Source organism: Callorhinchus milii, unplaced genomic scaffold (genome assembly GCF_018977255.1).
Source record: "Callorhinchus milii isolate IMCB2004 unplaced genomic scaffold, IMCB_Cmil_1.0 Scaffold15, whole genome shotgun sequence".
NCBI lineage: Eukaryota > Metazoa > Chordata > Chondrichthyes > Chimaeriformes > Callorhinchidae > Callorhinchus > Callorhinchus milii.
The window spans coordinates 9,821,361-9,833,388 of NW_024704756.1; the positions used below are offsets into that span (position 1 = coordinate 9,821,361).

General features: G+C 42.1%; 1 protein-coding gene across 1 annotated transcript in view; it reads right to left on the bottom strand.

Annotated features, from left to right (window-relative positions):
• Positions 1–5,777, bottom strand: part of klhl13 (kelch-like family member 13) — a 62,729-nt gene extending 56,952 nt beyond the window's left edge. Inside the window, exon 1 of the mRNA XM_007892318.2 lies at positions 5,693–5,777. The gene's annotated coding sequence lies outside the window, so the exon portion shown is untranslated. The remainder of the gene's footprint in view (positions 1–5,692) is intronic.
• Positions 5,778–12,028: the final 6,251 nt, after the last annotated feature.

A 12,028-nucleotide genomic window follows, 5' to 3' on the forward strand; every position in this document is an offset into this window, starting at 1 on the left:
CGACCGTGCTTGCGGCCAGCGCCCCCCTCCCCCCGACTCGGAGTAAGGCATCGCCACTGTTAAGCGCTCTAAGACGCTACCCTGCACGGAGAGCGCTATTTAAGTCCAAGTATTATTGTTGTAATTATTCCACAGGCCTTCAAAATTCATATCTCATTTCCTGGGGAGCACTTTCTGAATCCTAATAGATGGCAGCATTTCAAAGAACAGAAGGAAGACTTGCGCACATGACTAAGTTAATCTTTTCAGCAGTAACTTGAATGAAACAAGACACCAATTCAGCTGTATGTGATGTTTAGCAATTTCCCATCAGTAACATTGATAATTTACAGCTATATGAACTAGAAAAAACAAAGTAAATTGCGTTTGCTCTACAAAAGCAAATTAACAGTGAACAATTGTGTTGCTGTTTGAGTTCAATAGTTTATGGAGGAAAACAACTAAACAAATGTTTGAACTCAATGGGCAATAGTCAAGGAATAATAATAATAATCCTTGCATTTGATATAGCGCTTTTCATGTCGGGAGGACATCCCAAAGCGCTTCACAGAACACACTGTAAAGTGAATTGACTGCATATTTGTGGGCGAACGCGGCAGCCAATTGCGCACAGCAATGTCCCACAAACAGTCGTAGATTGAAAATGACCAATTTAATTATATTGTTTTTGGTTTTGGGAGGGATTATTATTAGGCGTGTAGAGTAAGGAAACTTGCCCAAGGTTTCGCCCTCTGCCTGGAATTGAACTCAGGTCTCTCACTTGCAAAGCGAGTGCTCTAACTACTGAGCTACAGGACTCCACAATGTCCCTTGGGGTTCTAGGCCTTCAAAATAATTAGCATGAAGTTAAAAAAATTTCACCAGAATGTCTTCCACAAAACTTTAAATGCATTGAAAAAATCCCTTACAGTCTAGTACTAAAAATCAGTTATTAAATCTCATATGCAGAGAATAACTTACACTTATACAGCTCTTTTTATGAGGATGAATGGCTTAAAGAGATTGCATAGGAAGGAAGGGTGATATCAAGATGAGATATGAAGCACAGGAAAATAATCTTAAAGTCTATCTGCTGAAGTACTGGGAATCGGTGCAGCCTGGTGAGTAGAGGATGTCAGACAGGAACTCAGTTTGACCAGTGACATTGCTGGAATGAATGATGAAAGTGAAAGGATGTCATCAGCATACATGCGAGAAAAACACCAGAAAAGCAGATAGATAAGTAGGAAGTACATTTTGGCACAAGTTGTCAACACTTTGACACAGCTATAATATCACTGTAAAAATCCAAACCACTGCTAATGAAAACCATGTATACAGTTTAACATTCAATTTGGGGTTGCCTCTTTTTATTTTGCAAAGACACTGACTATTGAAAAATAATAATAATAATCCTTGCATTTGATGTAGCGCTTTTCACATTTTCTTGACGTCTGAAAGCGCTTCACAGAATAGTGAATTGACTGTATATGTGAGCGAAATGCAGCAGCCAATTGCGCACAGCAATGTCCCACAAACAGTCATGGATTGAGTGAGCAAATTATTTTTTTTAAGGGATTATTATCCCTGGAAAAATGATCCGCTGATCAACTAACAACCGGGCTACTGCTAGGTAAACACAGTGTGTGGAGTAAAGAAATTTGCCCAACATTTCACCCTGCTGGGAATAGAATCCAGGTCTCTCGCTTGCGAGGCGAGTGCTCTCAGCACTGAGCTACAGGACTCCACATGAGCTATATAAACATATGCTAAAGAAGCTAAAGACAGTCCTCTCCAATTTCACCATACAGCAGTTAAGTACAACATTTAACATTCCTACAGAAATTTTTAAAGTCGAGATTCTTTTTCTCCATCTTCCAGCACTGCGTCATACCACTGTGTGATTCAAAGGATGTCCGCATCCTTGGCATATGACCAACATAGCCATTCTTTATATGTGTGTCTAAGCAGTGAGTGTCGGCAAGCTGTTTGACAATTCATCACAGCTGTGCTCGATCCTGTCCTCACCTGATCTCCCCACTTATGCATAATCCAGTAGAGGTCACTGGATGTTGATTGAGCACAGCAACTATGACCGTTTTTTCTCCTCATTAATGCAGGAACGCTGAGGTCAATTGGAGCATCCTGTACTGACGCAAAAGAAGCAGAACTACTACAATTCACTGGTGAATTGAGGTGATTCAGTACAGCCCAGGAATCCAACCTGGAACATTTCTGACCCATATAGCTCAGTACTGCCCAAGACAGTGCAGTTATAAACTGAACCATCAACATAGCAGGCAACCAACATATTTGCAGACAAAACCTCAATTAAAAGTCTTCTCCAAAGGAAGGAACCTCCGATAATGCAGGGCTTCCCCCTGCACTACATCAATGTCAAGCTAGACCTGGAGTTCAAAGTCGCAACCTTCTGACTCAGAGGGGAGAAAGCTATGAACTGAGGCAGGCTGATATCTAGAGAACGAGAGAAATCAACTTTAAAATAAGTTGTACTTCCCTTTTTAAAAAAAATATTTTATGGAACTATAAAATAAACCTACCCTATTCCTGGAAAAAGGCACACACATCACAAATTACAGTAAACTGCAATTCTTGGCATTGGCATTCTAACTCAATTTCCACAAAGAAACTGACTGGCATAATCAAAATAATAATCATAATCCTTGCCTTGGATATAATACCTTTTATGAAGGGAGGGCATTACAAAGCACTTGACAAAATTTACTGTAAAGTGTAGAGACTGTATTTATTGGTGAAAATTCTGACGCATTATACAAAATAAAGCTTACTATATCTTCGTATGATCAAACAAAAGCATTCCCACATTTTGTTTTTATGGTCATAAACTCCAACTATTCCTATGAGTGATGAGTTTGAAACATAAAAATAAAAAGTAAACAGTTCCCATTTACACAAGATGTAGCTTTCTATCATCAGGTGCACTATTCTGTTGGACATTGACATCCACAATATAATTTTTCAGATGACAGCTTCTCCAACATTATAAACTGCAATGTGGTTTCATCCTATCGAATGCAACGATTATCATTATCCTGAAATTACAAGTTGTACTTTTTCTTGATTCTACCACTTCAAGCTATGACTTATTGCTCTGTTATACTCACTTTATTGTTTAAGTTATAGTCACCAGAGTAGCCCATTTCACTGTCCAGATAAATGTGAATCCAACAGGTACTCCACATATAAGCTTCATTTATAAAACAGCTGTATTTAAACCTCAGAAGGGCATGGATAGTTACAAAGATCCCATACTGATCTGTAACTCCACCAGATTTAACTGTTGCTAATGCTAGGATCATATTTTCAATGAAGCAAGCGACCAAGTAATAAGTTATCTGAAAAAAAAGTTCAACATTAGAAAACGAGCTGTTCCAACATCTCAGTAGGTAACAGACAACTAATTCAAAAGCGAGAACAAACAGAAACAATGCTACAAGTGGATTCAATTAGCATTCGCGCTCCCGCTCATTACCCTACGCCCCCAATGGATGTGGATGTCCAAGTGAGATCCAGTTCACTCTGATGTTCCCACAATCGCAACGTCTGCCAACTCCGGCGCTTTGGGCTCAACATATGAACCGCAAAGCGCGTGTAGAACTGCACCGAAGTAAGAGTCTACAACTGCACCGGTGGTGGGTGTGGGTGGGGTGGGATTCGAAGGGCAAGTAATATTCCACAAACTAACGTGATAACGTTTGCAATCGTCTCGAATTCTGAAACACCGGGTCGCTCAGTTGTTGGCAGGGCATCTGGGCTGCCCGGGGGGGGGGGGGGCACTGAGCAGACCGTCAGCGTTGCAGTGTGAAAACCCGACCGAATGTAACACTCGCCCACAAACGGCACGAGCGAGAGCCATCGCATGGACCGGGAGACCGGGCTCAGCGCGGGTGGGGGCGGGTACATCCGAACCAGGCGAAGACTTGGCCGCACGCAAAACACAAGCGAGTGACTACTGCCGTCGCTGGTACGCGTTCGAGCGATCAGCTCCACCGAGTCGCTGTGGGGGGGGCGTCTCCTCCGTCGTTTTAGTCATTTGCAACTCAACAACGGGGGGGATTACGAGGATCGTATTTGCTGGAGAAAAGCACCGAATGGCTTTGTCGGTACTCCTCTCCGTCCCCTTCTCCGTGAATGAGGTTCACTCTCAGTTATTGACTTCATTAACTTTGGAGGGGGCGGTTGACAACTGCGGAGGGGAGGGGTGGGGGGGGTATGGGAGAGAGAACTGTCGACGTATTTGATTTGATTTTATTGACAGGCCCAGAAAAAGACTTGGTGCCATCCCATTTATTTCACACTTACAGAGAGAGAGAGAGAGAGACGGGGGGGTCTCTGGACTGTGCTGGAGTTGCCTTGTTAATTTCTGCAGTGGTTTGCGATTATATATAAGAAAAACAAATCACAAATCCACGTGTGAACCGCACAAACAGCAGCAAAGTCGAGGCTCGAACACCCGGCAGCAAAGGCGCCGATTGAACAACACCCTCAAAGACTGAAGTCGGGGGGGGGGACACACGGGGGGGGGACACACAGAGAGGGAGGGGGGACACACAGAGAGGGAGGGGGGACACACAGAGAGGGAGGGGGGACACACAGAGAGGGAGGGGGGACACACAGAGAGGGAGGGGGGACACACAGAGAGGGGGGGACACACAGAGAGGGGGGGACACACAGAGAGGGGGGACACACAGAGAGGGGGGACACACAGAGAGGGAGGGGACACACAGAGAGGGAGGGGGCACACAGAGAGGGAGGGGGGACACAGAGCGGGAGGGGGGACACACAGAGGGGGGGGACACACACAGAGAGGGGGGACACACAGAGAGGGGGGACACACACAGAGAGGGGGGGGACACACAGAGAGGGGGGGGACACACAGAGAGGTAGGGGGGGACACACAGAGAGGTAGGGGGGGACACAGAGAGAGAGGGGGGGACACAGAGAGGGAGGGGACACACAGAGAGAGAGAGAGAGGGTGGGGGGTGACAGAGAGAGAGAGGGGGGGGGGGTGACAGAGAGAGAGAGGGGGTGGGGGGTGACAGAGAGAGAGAGGGGGTGGGGGGTGACAGAGAGAGAGAGGGGGGGGGTGACAGAGAGAGAGAGAGATGGGGGGTGACAGAGAGAGAGAGAGGGTGGGGGGTGACAGAGAGAGAGAGGGGGTGGGGGGTGACAGAGAGAGAGAGGGGGGGGGTGACAGAGAGAGAGAGGGGGGGGGTGACAGAGAGAGAGAGGGGGTGGGGGGTGACAGAGAGAGAGAGGGGGGGGGTGACAGAGAGAGAGAGAGGGTGGGGGGTGACAGAGAGAGAGAGAGGGGGGACACAGAGAGGGAGGGGGGGGACACACAGAGAGAGAGAGAGAGGGTGGGGGGTGACAGAGAGAGAGGGGGGGGGGTAGAATTGTTGAGAGGTCACTGAGCGCCGAGCCGGCTGCCGGCTCTCTGACAGCACAGGAGGGAGGGAGGGAGGGAGGGAGCGAGCGGCCGGGCCTGAGGTGAGAGCTCGCCGCTCCCCCCCACACACACACACACAGACAGACAGACCAGACACCGGCAGTGACTGCACTCGTGCTTTTGTTCTTTTAAGCTGTTAATACACGGCGGCTGATTGAAACCCGCTGCCGGCGAGTGCAGGCCCGCAGCCTCAGCCCTCCCTCTGCCCCCACCCCCTGTTACCTCCTCTCCTCCTCCGGTGCCGCTGTCTGTCCTTCTGAGCCTCAGCTCTCCGGCAAACTCTACCTCCTGCCCCTCACCCCCCTCCCCGCCCCCTCTCAACGCCCCGCCGCCAGAGCCCGCCCATGACCCGCTCGCGGATTGGTCGAGCCCCGGCCACCACGTCGGCATCTCGACTCCTGATTGGTGCGCCGGAGACGTCAGTGAAGCCCCCACGACGTCCCTTCCGGATTGGAGGGGGGAGCAATTGTCAGAGAGCGCGCGACTGCTCTCCCTGTCACACTGTTTGCTTCCAAAAGTTTGCTTCCTGCTCGCTATGTTATTCTCTCTTTTCAACGCTGTGCATTTCAACTCTTGTTTTGTACTCTGCATTACATTGGGCATTGTTGCTGGAACCCCAAATCTGCAGTGTTCCTTGATCCATCAGGTCTTCGTTTTCTCCCAATAAATAAGTAAGTCCATGCATAACTTCCCTCCTGCAAAAGCAATGCTGATATTTTCGCATCCTATTCCTCATTACCAATTGGGCGCTTCTTCATTCCCCAGTGGCGAGGTTACATCACTGGCCAATACCCCTCCTGAACTTTCTGACAAGTGAAGCCTAACATTTTACCCTCTGAACGTCTGCTCCCTAAGAATAAGTTTTTTTTTATTAGAAAGTACTGTGATTGTTTTAATAATTTTAATAAAAGATCTGGTGATTCAACCAGTTAGTTCAATCATTTAAAAAGCTCATCGGCAGACAGAGAGGGGGGTAAGTTAGGGTGTGTGTGTGTGTTTGTAAATACATATCAATGTGCACGCCTGGCATAATTTCGTAATTCAAAATGATGCAAGTAATTAGTCCAAACATGTCTCTCCACTTCAATTTCTGGTGAAGTACTTCCTTTTCAAAGTTCTTTCCCTTTTTATATTAGAAATAACTTGCTTATTAAAAAAAAGTTATTTTTCCCTCCATAGCCCTTTTCTATTCTTTCAAAATGCTTTTGAAGACTTATCTCTTTGACCATACCTTCAGTCAAGTTTAGACATTTTCCTGCTTCTTGTTTGGAAACCTCAACTCCCATTGTTAAGTGCTTTCAAGCATTCTTTGGTGTAGGCTCAACTCTTATCTATAGCAATGGATTCAAATAATGTTTTCTGCTAATCTATTTGAATTATTTTCTATTAAATCCATTTAACACTTTTTGAAGACAACTGCCCCTTTAAAGCCAAGACCCTTTAGGAATTTCACAGTTCCTTATATAAGAATAAGTGTCTTAGTTTTGTCAGATTTGTCTAAACCAGTGGTGACCAATCTGTAGCCCACGGGCCAGTTTTTAATTGTAATTTTGTCTGGCATTGCAATATGAAGCTTGCATTAAGCCAGTGTAAAGAGTTCACGACAATCTCCTGTTAATTAATCTATATTTACCTGCTCATGAATGCCAAGTAAATATTGCTTCATTCCAACCCGCACATGAACTAAATCGCCAGTTCTTGTCATATACCTGAGGGAGTTGGGGAATCGCATTCAGTTTGGGTCATCTTGAACCATGACCACCTGATCCTCTGAGGAGATTTTCTATCAACCTTGCAGACTCATATTAGTTGAAGTCATACTGAATTGAACTATATTCCCGTGGGCTCATGGTAGAGATAATACTTAAAAATGTAGGTTTTCTGATATTCTGATCAAAGCATTTTCTCTACTGTACTGAGAGGGCAGACAGATAACCTGTTCAGACCCTTTATCTACATTCTTCTATACTAGTGCACATATTGACTGCCCCCCTTGTCTCCTTTTTGGGGAGCAGGACATGTTACATTGGACCTTTTTTGGATTCTATTTCTGTTCCACGGGCTTGTTAGGGCATTTTGACAGTCTTGGTGCAGATTACAAACCTGGCAACCATATGCAGCTGAAGAACTAGCCTCTGAAAAATGTTTCGCAATAGTGCAGTTTCTTTCACTTCAGGATCAAAGTATTTCCCTGTTATGCTTCCAGGAAACTAGCCCGTGGTATTCTATTTAGTAGCTCTGAAATCCAAAGGTTAAAATTAAATAGAAGACTGTAGATATGGCAAGGACTTCTTCAAAACATAAAAGGCATATTCTCACTTACACAGTACTTAATCATAGATGTGAAAAGAGGCAAACAAATGAATGGAACAAAAAGAAGATGCTTCCTAACCACAAACAGAGAATGGAAAGAAAAGATAAAGTCAATTTTATCTCTTCTTGTGTATTTCCCATGAATAATTACAGAGCATGTTTCCCTATTATCTGATGGAAATGGAAGAAATTGAAGAGTTAGAGGCAAAAAGTGTCCCCAGTAAGATAATAGAATTTAATAGAAATTGAAGAGTTGGAGGCTAAAAGTGTCCCCAGTAAGATCTATTATCTTACTGGGGACACTTTTTGCCTCTAACTCTTCAATTTCCTTCATTTCTTTTTTAATGGTCATCTTGCCCATCATTTTAATAACATAAGGAAAAACACTAAGTATAAGCTCTGTGTGTGCACTTAGTTACACATCCGCAGAGCTCTACTCACACACTGACTAAACCTATTGAGAGAAGGAAGAAAAAAATCCTACTTCACATTAGAACAATCATTGTAAACTAATTCAGTAAAAATTCCCTCACCTTCATCACCTTCAGTTGGCTATCTGGAAGCATGGTACATGAGTGAGCAAAAGCATGATGCTCAGGATCATGAGATTATCTTTGGTTTCCTGCACACGTAGTCATGATCCACCCAAATTCTACCTTCCAGTAAGACAAGTTAAACCTGAAGCACAGAAATAAAATAAGTCCCATGCTATAACTCCAATTTTGTCCTTGCTAACACTCATAGATATTTCTCTCTCTTCCTTTGAGATCAAGTCCTCTACAGCAGAGAAAATATAAATATAATAATCCTTGCATTTGATATAGTGCTTTTCATGTCTTCTAGACGTCTCAAAGCGCTTCACAGAATATGCTGTAATGTGAACTGACCGTATATTTGTGGGCGAAATGTGGCACACAGCAAATGACCAATTTACTATTGTTTGGATTTGGAGTGATTATTTTCCCTCCAGAAAACAGAATCATGACTAGGGCAACTAATTTAACTTTTTTGCTCCAGTATGATCTGTGGGGATTTTTTCTGTTAAAAAAGTGCAAGATAATTCAGTACTCAAAGGATCTATTGTGCACCATGTGTAAATGGCGATGGTGGCGATGATGTGGCATTCTCATTTTGAAATAAAAGATTCTTATAAATACATCAAGATTGCAATAACATTAAAAATGTCTCTTTTACTTCAAGAGTAAAACTTCATCTTTATCGTTTTGATATTGCCTCTCTTCCCCTTATCAGTTTTTGTTATGCCTCATTTTGTATTCAGAGAACATGCACTTTATGCCATCCTGAAAATGACAACTAAGAAATACGTGCAGTAACAGCATGTTGCACAATCTTCCTTCTGGTAAGCTGCTTTGGTAGCTTCCACTCCCCAAGCATCAGAAAGAAACTCGGTGCATGCACAAAACTAGAGCTCACCATCCTACGGCACAATGCACTTTCAGTTAACTCTCCAGAACAACAAACCTAAAAAATAGCAGCTGCATTCAGCTGAACCCCAAGTTCATTAAAATGTATTCTGAAATCCTCTAAACAACGTGACCGAGCAATGAAACTGCAGCACTGTTGTTCTTTGCTGATAACAAACAGGTTATTTGAAAATCAATGGAATAAATTAATGTCCCACCAAGTCATTAAAGGTTTAGGTTTTGTTTTGCTGCACAATTCCGTTGGGAAAACTAGAGGGAACATCTACACTGCACAACTAGAGTAATGATGCCACCTGGTGCTTGATTTTCCAGCTGGCAACAACTGGAAGCAATTTTACTACCAGTTGTTATTTTCAACCACCAAATATTTGATTCTCCATCCCATACACACTTAAACTCCAGTGCTAAGGTGGTGGATTAGTGCGCTCAGGTCAGTGCAGAAGGCTATAACTGATCCAAATACCAAGATATTGTCCAAGTTTCTCCTTCGTGTGTTTGTACAGCTGCAAGAGGCTCATCCATGCCATGATATTTCATTTGTGTTTTGGAGTTCTCTTTTAATGTTGCATTGTAATCCTTAATTATGCGGTAAGCATAAATTAGTGAGCTTCAAAATAATTGGTGAGGGGAACATTTTTGAAAAATGGCAATTCACTCTAAATTCATGCATTAAGCAAAATAGGCTTTATAAAAGGCCCCTGATGTGAATGGCATCAAGATTTGTCGCAATGAGATGCTGTGACTTTGTCTGACTTTTGGTGCATTTATTCCACTGAATAAATCTCATGAAGATACTCCCTGGAAAAGGATATTGATGAATTTGATAGGAATGGAATATTCTTCTATGACAGGCTCCCTTTTGCTGAGATGAAGCCGGGAGATATAAATCAGGCTTCCAGCTCTATGTGGCAAAACTGCCAGGAGTAAAGCGATTTAAGAATAAGTGGTATTTAAGGAAAGTCGGGATTCTGATAAGCAATCATAAAAGGTGAGAGTCAAGCTTTGACTATTTTGCAAGATAAATTGTACAGCAAAAGTTCACACTCTACAAACACCCATATTTTCACTATTATATGAGAAAAGAAGTCAAAGATATACACCCAAAAAAGATCGTGCCAGCAGAGGAAAGGCACAGGAAGAATGAGAAAGATAAATGGCCAATTATCACAGGAGCTTATTGTGCACCTCCTGACACCCATATATAGAGGGTAAAATTGTCAATTGCAATTGAATAATGTATGGTTTGGGGAAGCTTGTTCAAAAAAAGAGAAAGCGCAAATAATAGTTTATATTGACGATAAGGCATCCCATTTACTCATAAAAGTTTGATATACTTTAAGTAAGAAAATTAGAAGAAACTGACTGAGTTGTAACAGAAAACTGGATCAAGTGACACCATTACCAGTTTTTTCAGTTGTTTTTATAGGACGCTTCCCTGGTTGAATCAGCTTCATTAAAGTTCATGATTTGTGTCACAAACTGTGAATATCAATATCCATTGCCAAAAGGTATTCTGTTCTCCAATGTGAAGTCAAGTGTAATAGAATACATTCAGTCAACTCAAAAACAAAACAGCTCTACCTATATGTACTAAATTTGATTAATTCCATCATTTAAGCAACTATGCAATTTTAAAATATCATAAAATGAAGGCACAAAGTTATTAAAATAAAAACATGACCATAGAAAATTATTTGATGCATCTTATTCATCTTATTTGTAGAAACAAATATTGATTATTAAAGTATAAATTGAAAATGGCTTATTTGAATTAACCTAACTACAGTACATCTGGGATGATTGGCTGATTGAAATTATTAATTTGTGTTAAATATTATTTAGATTGCAATGTTAGCTTCATCAGAGTGATCCTATGGTATTTGTCTTGTATCAGGCATTTATAGTTTGAGTTTGGGGAAAACCTGTTTTGAAATAAACCAAGATATATTCAACACAATTGCATAACATTTTATATTCAATAATAAAACAATTAGCCTGTCTACACTTTATAAAGCTGGGACTTGATTTCTGTTAGAGGATAAAGCTATTTTTTATTTGTCACATGTAAATCAGATTCTTTTAGCAAACATTATCCCCTTGGATCACTCATTATATCCTTAGTTTAATTCAGAGAGTCACTTTCCTATAAATCAAAACAAGTCTTATTTTCTAATACAATTGATTTGTATGCCAGTTATATTTTAAAATACGAATTCAATGTTTCTTCCTACAATGAATACTTCATTGTTTTTCAGAGTTATAATTTAATGCTTTTCTTCTGTTAAAAACATAGAGGTATTTGAGTAATCTGCTTCTGCTGCTCATTTTCTTGTACTGCTCCCACAATTTATTCTGTTATAAATTCAGTTTTTTTCTTCTATTTGAACCCTGGAATTTAGTATTGTATTTAATTTCATTTTTATGATAGATGGAATGCTGACTGATAAAGGGTATCCACAAGGCTAGCATAAAATAATTTTAATGATAATAAGTCATCAAGCTTAAAAATAATTAAAATATCATTAAATACATTTGCAACATCTCTACTGCAGCAGTACCAATATCCTTTGTGTCTGGTTTCAGAATATGTTCTGTGTATACAAAGCGTTGGTTGTGTATGAGGTATTCAGGTGGTGACTTCAGGTGGCACGGAAACTGCTCTGGTCAAGGTCACAAATGACATCCTGACCATGTGTGACCAGAGCTCCCTCTACCTCCTCGTCCTCTCCGCCGCCTTTGATATTGTGGACCACTCAATCCTCCTCCACGGCCTCTCCTCCCACCTCAACCCTTCAAAGTT